Here is a 21,828-nt window from a genome sequence, read left to right on the forward strand (position 1 = left end):
CGGGTTTCCAAAAGAAAGGTGTATATGTCTAGCTTGTTTATACCACAAATCAAGTTGACTCTGAAGGCTCGTGCCCTTTCCCCATCAACAACATATCAAGCCCCTAGCTCAGTTGGTCCGAATTAGTCATGAGAAGGAGGCTTTTCTAACACGGTCACTCTCTTGACCAGGAAACTTCCATCGTTATGGGCAAGCAGGTGTTCCCGAGGCCTTCCTAGCTCCCCCATGACAATATAGAGCAGCCCAAGGAAAGGTCCTTCTACGGGTGCACGTTCCCCGGTGCACCCAACTCTACCTGGTCCACACCCACCCCTCTGTGGAATAAAGAGAGCTCAGGGGCCATGTGCATTTGGCAGCTTCCTTGGCTAGAAGTCCCCCCAGGAACTTCCTTTCTTTCGCGCTAGGAATGCACGGTACCGTAGTGAGTGTGCACACTTTAGCACAACAGCACTCTCATTTCTAGTCAGTTACCAGCAGCTGAACGCAGTTCCTAACCGGTGGAGTGTGAATCTTCGGCCCATTGGAAAAGGTGGTTCTACAGAGGGGTCCCATAACTATCCTAACAGAGCAGTGAAGCCATCCCTCTGTTCCGGAGAAGTTCACGGTCAACATGTCCTTGGGACTGGTGCCACTCAACGTGTTGTCCGTGAACTCCGTGTCAATGCTTATAAATTCTACAATGATCCGATGGCAGCCAGCTCTGGCGTCGTGTGGGGCTGGAGGGAGGGTCTCAAAGCCAAGTCTGTTGCACTGGTATTGAGCCATGACAGATTTTAAGAAAATAAAAATAAAGCTGACCCTTCACTGCAGAAAGCTGGGAAGGCTTTGCTTCACTTCCTCCCCCTTGGAGACGCGTTTGTTGGCCGTGTGGAACAGAAGGCACTTGGGATTTAGCTCGCCGCGGCAGTCAGGGCCCTGAGGTACCGGCAACAGAAGCTAGGTTGAGCCTTTAAAGTTCATTACGAATATATATCTCACTAGGGAAGAGTGGTGGAAACTGAGTCTCCGAGTTAAACTTCTAGGAGCAATGCCCCGAAGCAAGCTGCAGAACCGACATGCGGAAGAAACCGTCGCACCCACTGACACGAGTCAGCAGTGGGCGTCAGCCTCTGTTTCCACCAGAAATCAGCAGGTGCGTCACAGCTGTATCGAACACGCAAAGCCCGAAAGGAGGACAGGGATGCCATCCTGACCCACAAGGTAGGATATTTTCTTTTTTTTTAAAAAAAAAAAAGTCAATATTTCTTTCTGAGAGCACGAGCAGGGGAGGGGCAGACAGAGAAGGGGGACACAGAATCCAAAGCAGGCTCCAGGCCCCGAGCTGTCAGCATAGAGCCCAACGCGGGGCTCAAACCCACAGACCATGAGACCATGACCTGAGCCTAAGTCAGACGCTCAAACAACTGAGCCATCCAGGTGCTCAAACATACCCCCCAAATGAAAAACTATAAAGGATCAACTTGACCATATCGGAATTTAAACCTTCATATGACAAAAATTGAAAAGCTGGCAATGAACATTCTAGTCACTGTTCAATAAACAGCAGCTTACCTCTGGGCTTCACCTTCTGCCCAAATACCAAGCCAGGCACAGACTCCGTTGTCTCAGATGGAACCTTCAGCGATCTTCCGAGCTGATGCCAAGAAGGGATGGTGTCTTTCGTGAAAAGGAGGACAGTTATGGCACGAGACAGTGCATTTATCGTTGCACAGAACTAGCAATTCTCTGAGTCTGGATGAGCAGCTTGCGTGTAGAAGTGTAAGAAGTTTATTAATTACACAGCTCCTCTAGCAGGTGGGGGTATAGCTCAGTGGTAGAGCATTTGACTGCAGATCAAGAGGTCCCTGGTTCAAATCCAGGTGCCCCCTTTGAGAGCATGCTTTTTTCCTCCTTGAACTGAAATGACGAAATCAAGTTGTATGGACACCAAACTCTAGTTCCCTTCACAGGATGAGGCAGGTAGAGTCTACGAGCCAGCACATTTATGGCCACATCATAGATGCAGGGGCCAGTCAGGCTCTCAGCACCACCTTGAAGACCAAGGACAAGACCGAATCTATCCCCAGTGCCCTCTCTGAGGGTCTGTTTCCCCAGGACCACAATGGTACCAATTTCAGTAGCATCCAGGGTCCAGTCCAGAAACAAAAGCTGCCTCCATGATTTGAGCAGAGTATTTAATAGAAATAATCATAGGAATGTAAGCTGGTGCAGCCACTCTAGAAAACAGTATGGAGGTTCCTCAAAAAACTAAACACAGAACTACCTATGACCCAGCAATTGCACTACTAGGCATTTATCCACGGGATACAGGTGTGCTGTTTCGAAGGGACACATGCACAGCCATGTTTCTAGCAGCACTATCGACAAGAGCCAAAGGATGGAAAGAGCCCAAATGGCCATCGGTGGATGGATGGATAAAGGAGGTGTGGTCTATACATACGGTGGAGTATTACTTGGCAATCAAAAAGAATGAAATCTTGCCATTTGCAACTACGAGGATGGAACTGGAGGGGATGATGCTAAGTGAAATTAGTCACTCAGAGAAAGACAGATATCGTACGACTTCACTCATATGAGGACTTTAAGAGACAAAACAGATTTAAGGGAAGAGAAACAAAAATAATACACAAACAGGGAGGGGGACAAAACGTAAGAGACTCTTAAATATGAAGAACAAACAGAGGGTTTACTAGAGGGGTCTGTAGGAGGGGGCAATGGGCTATGTGGGTAAGGGGCATTAAGGAATCTACTCCTGAAATCATTGTTGCACTAGATGCTAATTTGGATGTCAATTTAAAAATAAATAAATAAATAAAAATTAAAATTTTTTAAAAATAATAATAATAATCGTTAACCAGTACATCAGGGTCCAAAAGCTGCTGCAGCCAAAGATCACGAGCTGGGAAGCTTAGAACAACAGAAATGTATTGTCTCACAGCCCTGGGGGCCCGGAGTCTGAAACCAAGGTGTGGGCAGGGCTGTGTCCTCTCTGAAGAGGACGGTCCTCCCTCGTGTCTTCTAGCTTTCCGTGTCCGGTGGCAGTTCTTCGAGTTCCTTGGCTTGGGGACACACCGCCGCGGTGACATGTCTCCTTGGGAGGACACAATTCAACCCACAACGACCAGAACTCCGAGAACTCGAAGACAAGAGGCCGGTATCACTCTAGGGCTGGGGGAGCAAACAGAAAAGGAGGAACTTGTTAAATCTCACAGGCTTGGGGAGGATCTCGGTGGGCCCCCGACTCAGATCTCTAAGGAGGCACTGGTGGCCCTGAAGAGTCGGGGCAAGGCTGGTCCCGTGAACGCCAAACCGCAGGTGGCAATCCCGGACGCTCCTGGGACGGACTGTCGCTGCCCGGTGACACCGACAGGAGCCCCAGCGGGCAGAACACGGGCTTCTTCCTTCTCCCACCCTCCGGGCTCCCCTGAAGAGCCCTTCAGGGGAACAATCAGGAAGCCCCCTGGCAAAGGATAAGCGTGGTTTACAGAGTCCCGGAGCCAGCATCACAGAGCGGGGCCCAGAAAGGGGGACTTGGAACTGAGGGGCCATCATTTCCCCAATCATTTCTTCAGGCGGTTAAAAGGGTTGAATACGTGGAGATCCGAGGCCAGCAGAGGGGCCTGAGCCTGCGTCCCAGGGTAGAGCTCTGACCCCTTCTCAGTCAGCGTATCTTCTCCCTTTTTCAGGGTGTTCATGCTTGGCCAGCCACTGGGCATTTTGATTCTCGGTTTGCAGGTGCTCAGCACAAAAGCCACAAGACGGATGTTCCGAGAGATCGTCCCGGCTGTCGGGGAATGCTGCCCAAGTTGCTGCCCTCGCCCGGGACGGAGTTGTGAGTGAAAGCTGCTGCTTCGCAGGCAGGGAGAGGAGTGAGCGGTAAAGCAGGTCTGGCCACTCAGCCAACCGTGCTGAAGAGGCACCCGGAGCCTAAGCCCTGGGTGTGGCTGTGGAGGCAAAGGGTGTTAATTGGGCCCCACTGGTATAGTGGGGGGTATAGCTCAGGGGTAGAGCATTTGACTGCAGATCAAGAGGTCCCCAGTTCAAATCTGGGTGCCCCCTAGCGTTTTGGTCACCAGGGGTGGTAAAGAAGTTCCAATTTTCTCTCCTCTTGGTGCAGAAGCAGAGATCACACACACCCAAGCGGGCAGCTCTGCTCAGGTGATGTGTTTGTCCCCTCCTCCCATCTTCCCACACGCCCCTCAGCTGGTCCCCGCACTCTCCAGGGTGCACTTGGTCTCCTGGCTGAGGGCGAGGACTCTGTCTTTTGCAGGTAGCCAGAGGGAAATGTGAGATCACCCCTAAAAGGACAATATTTTGGCTCTTGTGTGATTTCTCAGCAGTTGCAGAGGAAGCCAGAAGACAGCACAATAACACATTCCGTATGTTGAGAGGGAATCACAGTCAGCTTTGAATTCTATTCCCAGCCAAACTATTCTTCAAGAACATACAAAAGCTGAGAGAGTTTCCTGCCAACAGACCCTCGCTAAGGCAAATTTTAAGTATCTACTTTAGAGAAAAGAAAAATGATCCCAGAATGGGAGGTCTAAGATATAAGAAGGAATGTTAAACAAAGAAATGATAAGATATGTAAATAAGTCTAAAAATCATTGATCATTTAAAGCAATACTAAGATCAGGGGCGCCTGGGTGGCTCAGTCAGTTAAGCGTCCGACTTCAACTCAGGTCACGATCTCACAATCTCGTGGTCTGTGAGTTCGAGCCCCGCGTCGGGCTCTGGGCTGATGGCTTGGAGCCTGCTTTGGATTCTGTGTCTCCCTCTCTTTCTGCCCCTCCCCCATTCATGCTCTGTCTCTCTCTGTCTCAAAAATAAATAAACATTAAAAAAAAATTTAAAACAATACTAAGATCTAATTTATAGTTCTTTTAAAAAGATAAAACAAAAATACTGGTTAATAATAACATATAAAGAATGGAGTCATAAGAGTTAAAGTGTCTTTATGTAATTTGGGAGGAAGATAAAGATGTTGACTAACTTTAGAATTTTAAGATTTGAATACAGAAATTTTTAGTATATCATTTCAAAAGGTGTGATTTGGGGGCGCCTGGGTGGCTCAGTCGGTTAAGCTTCCGACTTCAGCTCAGGTCATGATCTCGCAGTTTGTGGGTTTGAGGCCCACCTCGGGCTCTGTGCTGATGGCCTGGAGTCTGCTTCGGGTTCTGCGTCTCCCTCTCTCTCTGCCCCTCCCCCGCTTGTGCTCTGTCCCTCTCTGTCTCTCAGAAATGAATACATGTTAAAAAAAAAATTGTTTTTAAGAGTGATTTTGCCAAGCAAAAGGGTATAAAAGAATGGAGGGTACATGCTACTCGTGTTGCTAACCATGCATTCATTCTAATAATTCATTTGTTGATTCTTTTAATTTCCTATGTATATACTCGTGTCATCTAAGTAGTTTGGAAGCTTTATTTCCCTTGTTCCAATCCTTACTTTTTGTTTTTCTACCTTTTCATACTGACTAGGACCTCCAATATAATGTCGAATAGGATGTTGATAGCAGATATCTTGACTCATTCTGATTTCAAATGAAAAGTTCTCAACATTTCACCATTAAATACCTATTGTGAACTATACTTTTAATAAGTGGTCTTTATCAAATTAAGGAATTTTCTATTTCTAGTTTAAAAGAATTTTTTTTTTATCATGGATTGATGTGAAATTTTATCAACCCTCCCCTTTGATCCATTGAGATAATCATACGATTTTCCTCTTTTAGTCTATTTACATAGTGAACTTCACTTATTGCTTTTTCTAAAATTAAACATACTTTGCATTTCCGATATAAATCCAACTTGGTCATGAAGTCCTACCCTTTTTATATATTTGTGAATTGGGTTAGATAATAATTTATTTAATTTCTTATACCTATATTTTGTGAGATTGGTCTATGCATTTTTTATACCATCCTCGTTGGGTTTTGGTATTAAGATTGTGCTAGCCTCACAAAAGGAGTTGTAGAATGTATCCACCTTTTCTATTCTCAGATTTTTACGTAAAAATAGTTATTGCTTATTTAAGTATGAGACAAAACTCGCCAGTAAAACCATCTCGTCTGAATTTTTTTAGCAAAAGGTTTCAAATAACAGTTTGAATAAAAGAACTATTTAAAAACTTAGATGATTGACTATTCAGTTTTTCTATTTTTTCTTGTGTCAACTTTAAGTTGTAGTATTTTTAAGTCCTTGATCAATTTCAACATAGCAAAGTCCTTGGACTCTTAAGACATAATGCATGGGTTCAAATTCTGGGTCCTAACAAGAGGGGCCTTGGAGAAATTGATAAACTCTCTCAGCCTCAGTTTTGCCATATATAAAATGGGCATGATAATAGAAATGAGTACAATGATAGTGCCTAGTTTGTGGAGAGGTTACAAAAATTAGACAAATTAATAATCTTTAAAGTACATAAAATCATGCCTGCCTCACAGTAAGTTCTTTGTTTATGCTTATTAGATTTAAAAATTTTGTATATATTAATTTTTCATAGTGCTCATTAAAGTCTAAAGAATCCGCAGTTTTTCTTTTTTGATTTATAATATTGCTTTATCTTTTTCTGCTTTCTTCTTTTTCTGAACAGTTTCACCAGAGGTTAATCCATCTTTTCTTTTCAAAAACCAACTTTGGCCTTGTTAATCCTGTTCACTGTGTGTTCGCTTTCTATTTCATTAATTTCTGTTCTTTTATTTCTTTCTCCTCTCATAGTGCTCTTTCATCCAGTTTTTTTTTAACTTCTTGAGATGGATTCTTAGTTTATTTTTAATCTTCTTTTCCAGCATATTGCTCAAAGCTATACGTATTTCTCTAAATGCCTATAAAGGGTCCATCAATGGATGAACCAAGAAAATGCTACACATACACAGTGGAATATTATTCAGCCATTAGAAAGAAGGAAATCCTGCCATCTGGTGAAACTGGAGGGAATCGTACTAAGCAAAATAAGCCAGCCAAAAAAAAAAAAAAGGTAAGTACCGTATGGTATCACTTTTATGTGGAATTTTTTAAAAAGTCAAACTCATAGAAACAGAGAGTAGATTGGTGGTTGCCAGGGGCTGAGGGGTGGAGGAAATGGGGGGATGTTGGTCAAAGGGTAGAAACTCTCAGTTATAAGATAAATACATTTCAGAGATCTAATGTACAGCATGGTGAATATAGTTAATAATACTGTACTGTATTCTTGAAAGTTGCTGAGAGTAGATCTTAAGCATCGTCTCTCTCTCTCTCTCACACACACACACACACACACAAAGGTAACTATCTGAGGTGATGGGTGTGTTAATTCACTTGATTGTGGTAACCATTTCACAATCTATACATAAATCGTATCATTACATTGTACACTTTAAATATATTACAATTCTATTTGTCAGTTGTACCTCAATAAAGCTATGGGGGAAAGAAACTAAACAAAATTTTTAATTATTCATGATGTTTCTGCTCCCTTCTGTTCATTAATGAGAAAGGTATGTAAAAATTTTCCACTCAAATTCTAAATTTGTTTATTTCTCTTTGTTATTGTCAAGTTTTTGCCTTACATATTTTGAAGCTGTGTTACTAGCAGCATAGAGATTAGGAATTCTTACATCTTCCTGATAAATTCAGCCTTTGATTATTAATAACTGATCTTGTTGTCTCTAGTAACATTTCGTGTCTCTTTTTTTTTTTTTTTTTTTTGGTGCAAAAAGGTGATTTTATTAAAGCACGAAGACAGGACCCATGGGCCAGAAAAGCTGCACTGGGGTTGTGCAGAGTGACTGCTTAGACACTATGGAGTTGGGGGAGGTAAAGTCAAGAGAAAGTTTCTAAAAGGTATTTCCATATGCTAAAGAGGATTTGCAGATTACTGGAGGCCTAGGTATTGCCAAGCTAAGGTTGTTTTTTCCCTCTAGCAAAGCATTATCATTAAGATAGTAGGGGGTTCCTGGAGATTAGGCTACTGATGAGATATTTGTAACCTTATGGAGACCATAAGTTTAACCACTTGTTTTCTGTCCTTTCCTTTGTCCTTGGGCAGCCAGGAGTGCCTGAGGAATATCACATATATCCCACCTGAGTGTGTGGGGGGGGGGGGGAGGGGTCGTGCTAGCTTGTGATTGGCCCTCAGCTTCCCTTATGGTTCCTCATTATATTCCCCCTGAAAAATTTTGACCCTTAAATCTTCAAGGTTGTTGAAGGTGAAAGGTCCCATCTTCTGTTGCTTCTTCCTGCTGAGTAGGGGCATAGAGATGTCCCTACCTATGGATCCACATTGGTCAGTCAGGAAATGTACAGGGGAGTTACAAAAGGCAGAGGAAGCTGAATCCAACATGGACAGTAAAGTCGTACCTCTATGGAGAAAGGTCATCTGTCACTGAGAAGTCACTGTAGTGATGGAGTCTGGGACACCGGTGGGGAAATCTGAAGTGGGTGGTCCAAGCGGGTGCTCTTTGATCCTTGAAATCCAGGGTGGGAGCAATATTTCGTGTCTTAAAGTCTATTTTGTCTGCTTTCTTTTTGTTAATATTCTGCAGTCATATATTTTTCATCCTTTTAGGTTTTAATCTTTCTGTAACCTTAGGTCGTAGTTGGTATCTTTTGTAAATAGAATATGGTTCGTCAGTTGCTTTAACCCCAATATGATAATCTTTGTCTTTTTACCTGGGGCACTAAACTTATTTACTTTTAATGTAATTGCTGATGTATTTGTATTCAAATCTACCTCCTTATTTTATGCTTTCAATTTATAGTGTTTATTTATGTTTTTCTCCCTTTCTTCCTTTGTTTGAGATTTTTATAATGCTATTATTTCCCCCTGATAGTTTGAAAAATATAAATGATGTTTCTTCTCCATATGCATAGCTATTTCTCAAAGTATATGGCTAACCAATGGCTTTACCCTCTACACAGGTAATACAAGCATCTTACAATACTTTTAACTCCATTTACTTTCCTCCCAACCTATATGCAGCTTTTGCCTTTTTCATTATTCCATAAGTTGTGTCAACCTCATTATTGTTTTTTTTAATACAGTCAACGCTCACTTAGATGTATTCAGATATTTACTGTTTCTCTGCCTCTGTCTTCCTTCCTACATCCGTCCTTCCGTCCAAATCATCTCCCTGCTGCTGAGAATATACCGCTTAGAATTTCCTTTTGCGCATGCAGACTGTGGATGAGTTCTTTCCGTTTTTATTTGTCTGAAATTGTCTTTACTTTACCTTCACTCATGAAGGATATTTTACCTGAGTACAGAATTTTATGTTAACAGTTATGGTATTTCAGTAGATGCAATTCCACTGCCTTCTGGTTTCCATTGTTGCTCTTGAAAACTCACTGTTGTCAGTCTCATTGGAACTCATTGAAAGTAATGGGTCTTCTTTTCATGATGTTTGTGAGTTTCTTGTCTCTGATTTTCTGCAATTTTACTACAGTAACTCCTAAGCTGCAAAACTGTCTTAGCCTCTGTCTCCTCAAATATTCCATCTACTTCATTTTCTCTTCCAGGAGTCCATTTCAATGTACGTGAGACTTTCTCATTGTATCCTCTAAATTTATTACTCTCTATTCTGTGTTTGCTATGCTTTTCTCTCTGCATGCTTTCTAATGGACAGTTTTTCGTTCCAATGTTCTAATTCACGATTTTCTCTTTGGCTGAAACTATTCACTGACAGTAACATGGATGTATTCATTGAGGATTTTGTTTTTAAGTTTATTTATTTTGAGAGACAGAGAGAACCAGTGGGGAAGGGGCAGAGAGAGAGGGGGGACAGAGGATCCAAAGCCAGCTCTGTGCTGACAGCAGAAAGCCCACTGAAGGGCTCGAACTCACGAACCATGAGATCATGACCCGAGCTGAAGTCTAACACTTAAGCGACTGAGCCACCTAGGCACCCCCATTGAGATTTTAATTTTAGTTATTGATTTGTAGATATAAAATTTCTATGTTCTCATTTCATATCCTCTTAGTTATTGTTTATGCTTTCCAGCTTCCTACTGAAATTTTCAAGCTTGTCTCTTACCTTCTTGAAAACAGTAAGCATTATCTTTGTATAGTGTGTTTCTGGATGTTCTAATACAAAAGTTCCTGTGTTTAGTTCTGCGGCCTGTTCTTTCTATTGACTTTTATTGGTGGTTTTTGCCTCCTTGTGTACATAGTTATTCTTGACTGCCTACTGAACAATGTATTCAGAAATGTATTTGTAGGACTAATTTGAAGCCAGGTGGAGATGATAATATCCTTCCTTTGTTTTTTGAAGGTATTTGACGGGCTCTAGCAGTCAGGATACCTTAAGATAATTTCAAGGCTTGAGTTTTCTGGGCCATTCGAATGACACAAAGACCAGCTACAAATTCTTGCAGGAGCTATTTTCATTCAGTTTACTTTCTAGGTGGGCCCAGACTTCTAGCCCCTGGTCCTGAGAGACTTCCAGAAGTTCACTTAGGCTCTCCCCTGCCTCTTCTGGACTGAGGCCCAAAGCAGCTTCTCATGTAGATCTTCTCTTTCTGTTTCCCATTTGTTCTTTAAATTTTTTTTTAACATTTATTTATTTTTGACAGACAGAGCGAGACAGAGCAGGAGTGGGGGAGGGGCAGAGAGAGAGGAGGGACACAGGCTCCAGGCTCTGAGCTGTCAGCACAGAGCCCGACGTGGGGCTCGAACTCACGAACAGCAAGACCGTGACCTGAGACGAAGTCCCACGCTTAATCAACCGAGCCACCCAGCTGCCCCATGTTTTGCATTTGTTCTGAATCTCCACCCATCTAACTAGTTAGCTATCTAACTAGTTAGTTCCTATCTAACCAGTGAGCTCTTTGAGGCTTTTTAAGTTTTTTAATTTATTTTGACAGAGAGAGAGAGAGCATGCATGCATGTGTAGGGGAGGGGCAGGGGGAGAGAGAGAATCCCAAGCAGGCTCTGCGCTGTCAGCACAGAGCCCGATGTGGGGCTCGGGCTCACAGACTGCACGGTCATGACCTGAGCCGAAGCCAAGAGTCAGACACTTAACCAGTTGAGCCACCCTGGCGTCCCAAAGCCCTTTGAGGCTTTTAATGAGCTGTCTGGCAATATTTCCCAGCTTCTTCATTTGTCCTCCTAGGAAAGATCATTTCAAATTACTTTTCTCTTTAAGGAACATGGAGGTTGCTCTGCAAGATTCTTTTTTTAATTAATGTTTTAATTTTTTTATTTTTGAGACAGAGAGAGAGAGAGAGACAGAGTGTGAGCTGGGGGAGGGGCAGAGAGTGTGGGAGACACAGAATCCCAAGCAGGCTCCAGGCTCTGAGCTAGCAGCCCAGAGCCCCACGCGGCGCTCGAACTCACGAACGGCGAGATCATGACCTGAGCCGAAGTCGGAGGCCTAACCGACAGAGCCACCAGGCGCCCCTCTGCAGGGTTCTTCATGCCCATCCTGCGTTTTAAGGAGGGAGCAGGGAGGATGCAGTGGGTCTAAGGCTGTGGTGGAGACAGCACCTCTGAGAAATCCCCAGGGAGAGAACAGAGGCTCTGCTTTTGATATGTTCTCTCATCCGCACGGTCCCTCCCGGGGAGTAGGAAGATGTATGTCCATCCTGAACACGTGGAGGCAGTAAGAACAAAGAGATCGCCTTCTCTCTGGAGATTATAACAAGGTCGAGAAAAATGAGACATTAAGAGAAGGAAAGTGATGTCCCCCCGCAGGCCATGAAAGTCAAGAGTCCCCAGGTAGGTGGGAGCGGACGGGGCCAATTTCGTCAGCCTCTTTAGTCAAATGTGATCCCAGGAGCTATTGTCCGGATGATGCTCAGGGACAGATTCTTGGGGCTGGTCTTGGTGCAGATCCTAAATTCTCATCCCAAGACAGAGCATTAACTTAATGGAGGCAGAAATTCCAATACCTGCTTCAGTAATTTAAAAGGGAGGAGAGGGGGCACCCGGATTTGAACCGGGGACCTCTTGATCTGCAGTCAAATGCTCTACCCCTGAGCTATGCCCCCACCTGTCTATGGCTTCCCATCATCGCCTTTCCACCCAGGCACTGCACTCAGGATCTCTGCGCGCCTGTGTTTTGCTCTCATCGGGATGAGTGTGGTTGTTTCTGGGAACCTCACACTCATCCCAGGGAGAGCCTCCTACCGACTCCAAGCCTCGGGGAAAGTGCTCACTGTGTCACTCATTCATTCACGGACAAAGAACTTTCTGGAGGACATGGACAAGGAGGAGCCCGCTACATGAAGAAGTAGAGGAGGCCAAGGAGGAATAAGGCCAAGGGAGGAGTACGAACAAAGATTTTTGTTTTGTTTTTTAATTTTTTTTTAATGTTCATTCACTTTTTTTGAGAGAGAGACAGAGCCTGAGCAGGGGAGGGGCGGAGAGAGGGAGACAGCAGAATCGGAAGCAGGCTCCAGGCTCCGAGTTGTAAGTAGGTATAGAGCCCCACGTGGGGCTCGAACTCGCGAACCGTGAGATCATGACCCGAGGCAAAGTTGGACGCTTCACTGACTGAGCCACCCAGGTGCCCCAAGAACAAAGAATGTTTTTAATAATTTTTTGTTTTTAGAAAGAGAGTGGGGGAGGGGCAGAGAGAGAGACAGACAGACAGACAGACAATCTTAGGCTCCATGCTGAGTGCAGAGCCTGATGCAGGGGTCCATCCCACAACCATGGGATCATGACCTGAGCCAAAATCAAGAGTCGGACACTTAGGGCGCCTAGGTGGCTCAGTCGGTTAAGAATCAGACTCCCGATATCGCCTCAGGTCATGATCTCACAGTTCGTGGGTTCGAGCCCTGCATCGGGCTCTGTGCTGACAGCACGGAGCCTGCTTGGGATTCTCTCTCTCCCTCTCTCTCTCTCTCTCTCTCTGCCCTTCCCCCACTCGCTGTCTGTCTCTCCCTCTTTCCCTCTCTCTCAAAATAAATAAACATTAAAAAGAAAAAAGAGTGGGACACTCAACTGAGCCACCCAGCACCCCCAAAAATGTTTTTAAAGATTGGGTCAGGTGTATCTGCACATCAGTGAGGCTGGAGAACGAGGTCACAAGGAAGGTGTGCCAGGAAACGTTCTGGAAGTCTAGATTCCTGCTAATGCAGTGAGGGTGCTCCCGGACACTGTCTGTGGGGGACAGCTTGTGGCACAGCATGACCAGCCATGCCCTCATGGAGCCCTCACCGCCACCCTAGAGATGAGGACAGAACAGGACCCAGGCACCAGGCGGCATGAGAGCTGCTGGCCTCTTTTTTACGACTTCACGGCCAAAAGTGACCTCGGCAAGGGGGCACCCGGATTTGAACCGGGGACCTCTTGATCTGCAGTCAAATGCTCTGCCCCTGAGCTATACCCCCAGGCCTGCCTTGGAGCCTTAACTGCACCTCTTGGACTGTGCAGTGGACTTGTCCCTGGACTGTGACAGCCAAGTTCCTGGAGGCGGGCAGCCTGCCCGATGACAGCCCGGCTCTCCCTCTCGTCGCTCACTCCTGCATTCACATCTCCACACCTACTAACCAGCTCCCGCATGCCAGGCTGGTCCTCCCTTCGCCTCCCCACTTCCTCTTCCTCCCTGAGCTGGGGCGCTGAGGCGAGGGGTCTCTGTCTGGGTAGAAGAGCAGGTCCGGGACAAGAAGCTGGTCCCGACACCACCCCCCGAGACGCAGAGGACCCCTTTCTCCCTTTCCACCATACGCTCACCCGCTCAGCCCCCGAAATACCGTGCAGGAATCTGGGGAACCAGCTCCAGCTTCCCGCTCAAGGAGGGGTGTCCTCCGGGATCGCTTGTGAGCCCCCAGGGCATGGAAAGCCACGGGTCCCAAGACCGGAGCAAAGGCAGGTCGCTCCGTGTGGGCAGCGAGAACGGGGAGGCGGCCAGGGGAGGGGAGGGACGGTCCCCTGATCTGAAAGGCTGGGCACTGGCGGGGGGACCCAGCCAAAGAAGGCTCTTCCCACCCTGCCCCCACCCACCTGAGTTCCTATCAACCCCTCCCGGTGCCTTTCCCCCGGAGAAGGAGTCTTCCATAGTCTATGCCGCTCGCAGGGCTTTTGGGGAAGTAGCCCTTTGGGGCAGAAATACTGAGGCAGGCCCCAGAGCCCCCGGGCTGCTGTGCGAAGTGACCGAGCACCCGAAGTGAGTCCACACGTTTGGTGCTCTCCCCCTGAGGCTGCCGGGACACGCCAAAATTGACCGCAGACCCCTTCCATCAGGGCCACCGGCCCGTTGACCCAAGGGGGTGATATTTTTAGTTCCAACTGACTGTAGGGGAAGGAGGTGGCAACCTGAGGCGGACCAAGGGGGACCTGGTCCCTGGCTAGGCGTCCTGGGGCCTGCCCCCCGCCTCTACGGAACTTCCGTGAACCCAGGCGAGCCCAGCCGGATGGGCACCTCCCCCGGCCAGAAGGCCAGCAGTGAGGCTGCTGGTTGGCTCCCACTCCGCGTGGGTCTCCCGCCCCTCGGACTCCCTTCCCACCCCCGTGACATCGGGTGTCACGCCAGCGCCCCCTGGGAAGAAGGCTTGTTCGGACAGTTGCCCCAGAAGTGGCTCCAAGGGCTGAAAGAGCCATCGGTGTGCGCCCTGGGGCTGGCAGGACAGGGAGGCGGAAGGAGTTGGCGTGGGTGCAGGGGAGAGAGGCCTCTGGTTACGCCTGGCCCCTCGGGAGGTGGCCAGAAAGACAGACGCTATGAGGACAGTCGCGGCGGAGGCGCTGGGGAGAGGGAAGGGGCGGTTCTTTGACACTGTTTGACTTAACTGTGCTTACTGAGAAGAAACCCCACGTAAACATGGCCAAAATGTCCAACTACTCAGGAGAGCAGTGCATGTGGGTTCTAAGCAGGGCAGGGCCGTGCCGTTTTCAACCCGGTGACGCGAATTCTAACAGAACGGGGTCACGACAGCCGTGGGGAAAGATGACAGGACGGGGAGGCTCTCCGACCGGTTTGTGACACAAAATGTTCAAAAGGTGGTGCTCCTGCTGCATCGTGTTGAGGAAGAAACGGGCACTTTTTACACCATCATACCATAAAACAAATATTCGGGTTCTTACGTGGAAAATTTCATAAAGCATTTCCTGATATGTGGTATTTCCAACCATTAAAGAAAACTGGCTTCTCTCTGAGATTGAGAGCCGGGGGTGTTGCTTTGAATTAGGCAAAACCTTTCTTTCTTTCTTTCTTTCTTTCTTTCTTTCTTTCTTTCTTTCTTTCTTTCTCTTTCTTTCTTTCTATTTTAAAGATTTTATTTTTAAGGAATGTCTCCACCCAATACGGGGCTCGAACTCACAGCCCCGAGATCAAGAGTTGCACCCTCCACCGACTGAGCAAGTCAGCCGCCCCAAGTTAGGCAAAATTTTCTTAGACATGACACCAAAAGCTCACTTGATAAACTGGAATTCATCAAAATTAAGCACTTTCGGTCTTTGAAAGACACTGTTAAGAGAGTGAAACGGCAAGTCACAGACCGGGAGGAAGTGTCTGGAAGCCGCGTATCTGACACAGAACTTGGGCCATTAAATACAGAGAACTTTCAAAACGGAGTCAGAAGTAAACAACCCAAATGAAAAAAACGGACAGAAGACCTGAACAGACACCTCACCAAAGAAGACGTATGATGGCAACAAGCACAGAAAAGTATCTTCCACATCATTGGTAATGAGGGAAATAAAAATTAAAACCACGATGAGATCAGGACGCGTGGGCGGCTCGGTCGGTGAAGCAGCCAACTCTCGATTTTGGCGCCGGTTATGATCTCATGGTTGGGAGACGGAGCCTCAAGTGAGGCTCTGCGCGGGGCGTGGGATTCTCTCTCTCCCTCCCCCTGCGCCCCCACCCCCACCCCCACGCCAGCTTGTGCTAAGAAACGACACCGGCAACACAAGCCACGATGAGATACGACTGTGTCACATTAGAATGCACATCAGGAAGACTGAAGACTGGCCATACCAAGTGTGGGTAGAGCCTGGGCCAGCCACCAACAGCAGTGGCTCAGTCGGTTGAGCGTCCGACTCTTGACTGGGCTTGGGTCACGATCCCAGGGTGGCGCGATCGAGCCCCGCCTCAGGCTCTGTGGCGAGCGTGGGGTCTGGGTGGGATCTTGCCTGCGCGGCCTCCAGGATGCTTCCTCACCGGCCCGGATGGCCCGGGCCTCGGCCTCTCTGCTCTCTGGTTGTGCATCCGTGGTGATGAGCCTCCCCCATCCCTGGTCCCTCAGTGCCTTGACCTCGGCTCCCCCGCGGCCGGAGGACACACAGCTGGGACCCACACGCAGAAGTTGGAACTCTGGAGGTCCCGTCCTCACTCACCTTCATCTCTAACCCTCCCCTGCACGGCGTCCGCCCTCCTCCCTGCGCCCTTCTCCTTCCCTCTCCCCCGCTGTTCAGCTCTTCCCAACTCCCTCCAGCCTCCTACCCAACACAGAGGCCATGCTTCGCCACCAGTCGGCTTCCCTGGTCTGCTGGGGTCCCGGGGGGGTGGGACCGTGGGGACCAAGGCCTCTGTGAGCTCCAGGTTCTGGGGGAGACTGTACCAGCCATGTTTTTATTCTCCGTACAGGCCAATCTCATTTTCTTGCACTCTGCTTTCTTGTGCTTCACAGATCCTGTCTTTTACAAATGGAAGGTTCAGGACCTCGGCGGAGGACGTCACTGCGGACGCGGTGGAAACGGCAAAAGAACTGGGATCACAAGTGGAGCCTGAAGAGGGGACGGGGTCGCCGCCATCTCAGGATGAAACCTGGACGGATGAGGAGGAGCAAAGAAAGCGGCTTCCTGAGGTGGCATCTCCTACCGGTGGAGATGTGGCACGTGGCCACCTAAAAACCCTGTTTCCGGGCCTCCCCTGCAAGCAGATGCGGTGTGTGGCTGGTCATCAGTGCGATGTGACAGGCTCTGCGTCCACAGCTACGTGACACAGGACAATGGACTGCCCTGCGCCTTGGTCTCTTTATCTATAATGTGAGTAAACAAAAGGTTGTAATGAGGCTTCACCTGGTCGGTACCGATAAAATACATTGTAAGTACTAAATATGTGCTTATTAAATAAGAAGTAAATAGGGGCGCCTGGCTGGCTCAGTCGGTTGAGCGTCTGACTTCGGCTCAGGTCATGATCTCACGGTTCATGGGTTCGAGCCCCGCGTCTGGCTCTGTGCTGACAGCTCGGAGCCTGGAGCCTGCTTCCGATTCTGTGTCTCCCTCTCTCTCTGTCCCTCTCCCCCTCACGCTCTGTCTCTTTCTCTCAAAAATAAATCAATGTTAAAAAAATTAAAAAAAAAAAAAAAAAAAGAACTACCCTACAACCCAGCCCTACCAGGCATTTATCCAAGGGATACAGGTGTGCTGTTTCGAAGGGACACATGCACCCCCATGTTTCTAGCAGCACTGTCGACAAGAGCCAAAGTATGGAAAGAGCCCAAATGGCCATCGGTGGATGAATGGATAAAGGAGGTGTGGTCTATACATACGATGGAGTATTACTTGGCAATCAAAAAGAATGAAATCTTGCCATTTGCAACTACGTGGATGGCACTGGAGGGTCTTACGCTAAGTGAAATTAGTCAGAGAAAGACAAAATTTATCGTACGACTTCAGTCATATGCGGACCTTAAGAGACAAAACAGACGAACGTAAGGGAAGGGAAACAAAAATAATAGAAAAACAGGGAGGGGGACAAAACAGAAGAGACTCTTAAATATGGAAAACAATCAGGGTTAGTGGAGGGGTTGTGGGAGGGGGGATGGGCTAAACGGGGAAGGGGCTTTAAGGAATCTAGTCCTGAAATCATTGTTTCACTGTATGCTAACTTGGATGTAGATTTTTAAAAAAAGTAAAACTAAAAGAAATTTTTTTTTTCAAGCAATAAATCAACGTTGACCTTAAAGGGCAAGAACACCGCCCGCCTTCTTGCTTCCTTCTTACTGGCTGCAGACACGGGAGTGAGCCGTCTTGAACCACGGCAACAAGCCACATCTGAGGAAGGATAGAGCAACGAACTGGAAGCAGCCTGGGCCTGTGACACCAAGAGCCTGTCCGGGGACAGCACCAGTCACCACTATCTTGTCTAAGTTACTGTTTCATTACTTTGTTTTGTTTATTCAGCCCGTCACACAGCCTGCATGCCACAGTGGTGGGGAGCAAATGTCCTCGGAGGGCTAAGTGACCTCACCAAGGGCACCAGTCTCTAAGATCTCTAAGACCCAAGGTGGGCACAGGGAGTCATTCCTGCCCCTCCTTCCTGCCTCAGGCATCAGGGTAGGCTCACTTTTTGTTACATAAATGAGCGAATGGAGAACATTCCAGGCCACCAGTGTCTCATGGCTATCCACACCATGCAAGGCTGAGCCAGATTCTGCCCCTAGGACTAGGAGGGCTCAGTATGCCCCCTTCTGCGGTGCCACAGTCATGCTGGGGAGACGGCCAGCAGGGCCACCAGGCTGGCTACACGACGGACCGGGCCCCGGACACCAAGTTCCCACCGTGCGGCCAGCCCAGGCTCCCAGAGAGTGACGCGGATCAAAACGCGCCCCACCTTTTCCTGAAGGTTCTTAGGACATTTTGTTAAGTGAAAAGCTGCAGGTCGGTACCCACGGCACGGCCTCCCTGTCGTTTCAACTCTGCGTCTTTCCCCCGTTCCCACGTGTGTGAAACTGCGTGAGAGAGGAGCCCGAAATGCCACACAGCAGAGTGACGGTGTGGGGGCCCTCGGGAGGGGTGCGGTGGGGAGGGCGGCCACCACAGAGAGCCTGTCAGCTTCACCTGCACCCTTTGCATTTCTCCGTGAGAATGTTCTCTTGTGAGAAAACATCTGCCGAGTCAAAATGCAAACGCGTGCAAAGGGTAGAGGCTGGTAGTCTCTGTTCGAGGTGGCCGACCCTGGTTCTCAAATGTGGATCTGCCCGGGGTTCCCTGAGGAACCTGTGGGAACCCCGACCCCACCAGACGTACTGAACGAGAACCACATCTGCACTTTTCCTAGGACTCCAGAGGAAGAACCTGCCTGTGGAAGCGTCCAGGAAATAAAGAGGTCTCCAGCGCCCCCGTGTTCACAGCAGAGGGTACAAAAACAGCCCCAGAGGGCAAAGCCTGTCCTGGGGGCCAGGGAGGAAACAGAGCTCTCTCCTGTGGAGTCTGGAAAAGCTTACGGAGAAGGTGGAATGCAAGAAAGTAACTGTCAAAACGGCAGGGAGTTCTCAGGCTGCAGGACAGACCCAAGTGCCCCCGAGGACCTCATTCCCCCACCTCCCCAGTGCTCACTTGAGCCCAACTCAGGAGCAAACCCCAGCGCCCTGGCAGAGCTGGGGTCAGGGCCTCTGGCACAGGGGTACCTCCCTGCGAGCTGCCGCCGCCTGGAACCGTGGCTGCCGCGGCCTAGGAACAGCCCAGTCCTCCCGCAACGGCACAGGGGCCCAGCCTGGCGGCCGCGGGAGCCCCACACCACCTCCCCAGGCTCCTGGGGTGGGAGCGCTCACAGAGGCCTATGGAAAGCACGGCCTACCCGCTCTCCCACTCCCTGCTTCGTCCCACTGCAGAGGGCCCAGGTACTAGGCTCCCCTTTCTCATCTTACAGGAGACTCAGCATCCTGCTCAGTCTCCGCCTTCTTCCAGCTCTGAGGTCAATGTGACTTCATTCACCTCCTCAAAGAACCTGCTTCCAAAGTCAGCCTTTCTCCCCAGTAAAATATCTGAGTCTAGAAAGCAGGGAACAGGTGTCCTGGCATACATGACCTTGGGGTTCGGAGAGAAGGGGCCTGCAGGGTACTGTGCCCTGCTTCAACCGGAGCAGTCCCGCCTTGCCCTGGGTTATATGTTCCCAGCTGTCATTCAAATCAAGGGTTCCTCACCCCACCCCTCCCAAAAAAGGCTTTGAAAACTGCATATTGATCAGATGAACTGTGGTCATCTGAGAGAGAAAGAAAACCGAGCTATTATTGGCTCATCATTCATTTAACTGCCTAAAGGGCCGTGCAGGGTCCCGGGGAGGGGGGCCACGACACCCGGATGTGGCCCCACCAGTCGGCAGCTCACTGCACCCTCCTCTGTCTCTGTTTCTCCACACGGGGTGGGGGGGGGGGGGGAGAGGGGACTCCCGATACCAGAATACCCGTACAGGTGAGGGTGGGGGCTGGGCCTGCACTTGTCTTGAGGGGACAGGCTGTGGGGGCTCTCACGCTGCTCTGCCTCCCCCTCCCCTGGGGTCCAGAGGCTTGGTGGTGGCACAGTCTAGGAGGGAGGAAAGGGGGCCTAGGCTGCATGAAGGCGGTGATGGGGCTCGCCTCCGCAGGCCCTGCAGGGAAAGGGTGCCCGCCGGAGGTTCGGAGTAGGGTCCACCCCCGTCAAGATGTGTGGAGGACAGCACTGAGCTTGGGGTGCAGCAGAGCGCCGGTGCTCCCCAGGCAGGCAGTGTGTGTGACCAGGCCGGGAAGAAGGCTCTGATCCTGCTGCCCCACAGGGGACAAAGTGGAATCCAAGAAAGGCAGGGAGAACCCAAAGTCACCTGGTCCAGCCACCCAACTTGCCAGATGGGGAGACAGAGGCCCGGGACGGGGAGCGAGTCCCATGTGGAGGTCAGCTCTCGGTGCGTGTACCCTGCGGCACAGGCCTACTGAGGCCCTCCCTTCCACGCGCTCCCCTCAGCCGGAGGCCTCGCAGCACCCCGGGTCCACCTTCTGGAAGAGGAAAACCTGTGGCCAGGCAAAGGGAAGGAAGGCTCTGGGCCCCAGCCTCCCAAGGAGGAGAGAGGACAGAAAGCTAACTGCTGAGCCGCTCAAAGCAGTGGGAGGATTCAGGTGTGCAAGCTGAGACGGAAGGGGAGTATGGAAGAGACAAAACCGGCCCAGCCGTGTCTCACACCGACGCGCGAGCGCCCGCGCACTGGCTCTTCGCCCACAGCCCGAAGAACTTCGTGTTCCAGGACTGAACCTCATTTTCTGGACTTGGGGCACCCCTGGAGAGCAGGCCCACAATAAACCCTTCGTGCAGCAGCTTCCTGAGAACTCACAGTGTGCAGCGAGTCCTAGAGGTGCAAGTACAAATCAGGGGCGGCCTCCGCCCACCAGAAACGAACAGGCTGGCAAGTAAATGTGTGGGTACGAGCTGCCCCTGGGGCCACGGGAAGGGCGGTGTGGCCAAGAGCAGTTGCCAACTCACATTTAGTCTCCGTGAGACCTTGGGCAAGTCTTTGAACCTCCCTGCATCGCACTGCATTCTATTAAACCGAAAAAAATGGGAATTAAGAATACCTGCTTCCTGCTTGAAGAGAGCTGATCAGATAATCTCAACGTGCTCTGGGTTCTCAAATCCAAGGGGCCCATTGGATTCAATAAAGGAATAAAGCCAAGGACTTTGGGCTTGGAAGCGCCCAGGCGCCAGCCTCTTCCCCAGGGAGACCAGTGTCTCCTGGCTCCTTTTCGTGTGCTCACAGGGCCCCTTCTGCTGTGCTCCAGGCTGCCTCACTCCTGCCCTGAGAGACACGCGGCCACATCTTCAGTAGTCAGGGACACCTGAAGTACAGGTCGCCCACGCCAACATGGGTTAGTGCCATTTTGGAGAACGGTTCAAACCAGCTCCAGGCTCCTCTCCCTACCCGCAGGCCAGAGGGCATCGCTGGCCAAACCACTGGGCAAATACCGTCTCATTTCCATCGCATCTGCTTCAGGTAAGAGCAGGGCCCAGCAGCTGAAAGGATCCGGGACCCGGGCTCCTGGGTGCTCGTCCCCTCTCCTAGGGTCACACGGATCTTCTGTGATTCCCCTACCCGAGCCAGCCCTCGCCCTCAGAGACCCTTCTGGAGCAGCAAGCACAACCGTACCCCTCCCAACAAACCCTGCGCCGTCTGCCACGGCAGAGACATCTCAGCTGTGTCACTTATCTTCTGAGGTTTTT

At 49.3% G+C, this 21,828-nt stretch overlaps 4 non-coding genes across 4 annotated transcripts; 2 read left to right on the forward strand and 2 right to left on the reverse strand.

The window, feature by feature from the left end:
• The first annotated feature begins 1,796 nt into the window (after positions 1-1,796).
• TRNAC-GCA (transfer RNA cysteine (anticodon GCA)) lies at positions 1,797-1,868 on the forward strand. The gene has a single exon. It is a non-coding gene; the product is annotated as a tRNA-Cys (tRNA).
• Positions 1,869-3,987: 2,119 nt separating this feature from the next.
• TRNAC-GCA (transfer RNA cysteine (anticodon GCA)) lies at positions 3,988-4,059 on the forward strand. The gene has a single exon. It is a non-coding gene; the product is annotated as a tRNA-Cys (tRNA).
• A 7,832-nt stretch (positions 4,060-11,891) lies between these two features.
• TRNAC-GCA (transfer RNA cysteine (anticodon GCA)) lies at positions 11,892-11,963 on the reverse strand. The gene has a single exon. It is a non-coding gene; the product is annotated as a tRNA-Cys (tRNA).
• Positions 11,964-13,238: 1,275 nt separating this feature from the next.
• TRNAC-GCA (transfer RNA cysteine (anticodon GCA)) lies at positions 13,239-13,310 on the reverse strand. Its single transcript has one exon. It is a non-coding gene; the product is annotated as a tRNA-Cys (tRNA).
• Between the last annotated feature and the right edge of the window lie 8,518 nt (positions 13,311-21,828).

This window comes from Acinonyx jubatus, chromosome A2 (genome assembly GCF_027475565.1).
Source record: "Acinonyx jubatus isolate Ajub_Pintada_27869175 chromosome A2, VMU_Ajub_asm_v1.0, whole genome shotgun sequence".
Lineage (NCBI taxonomy): Eukaryota > Metazoa > Chordata > Mammalia > Carnivora > Felidae > Acinonyx > Acinonyx jubatus.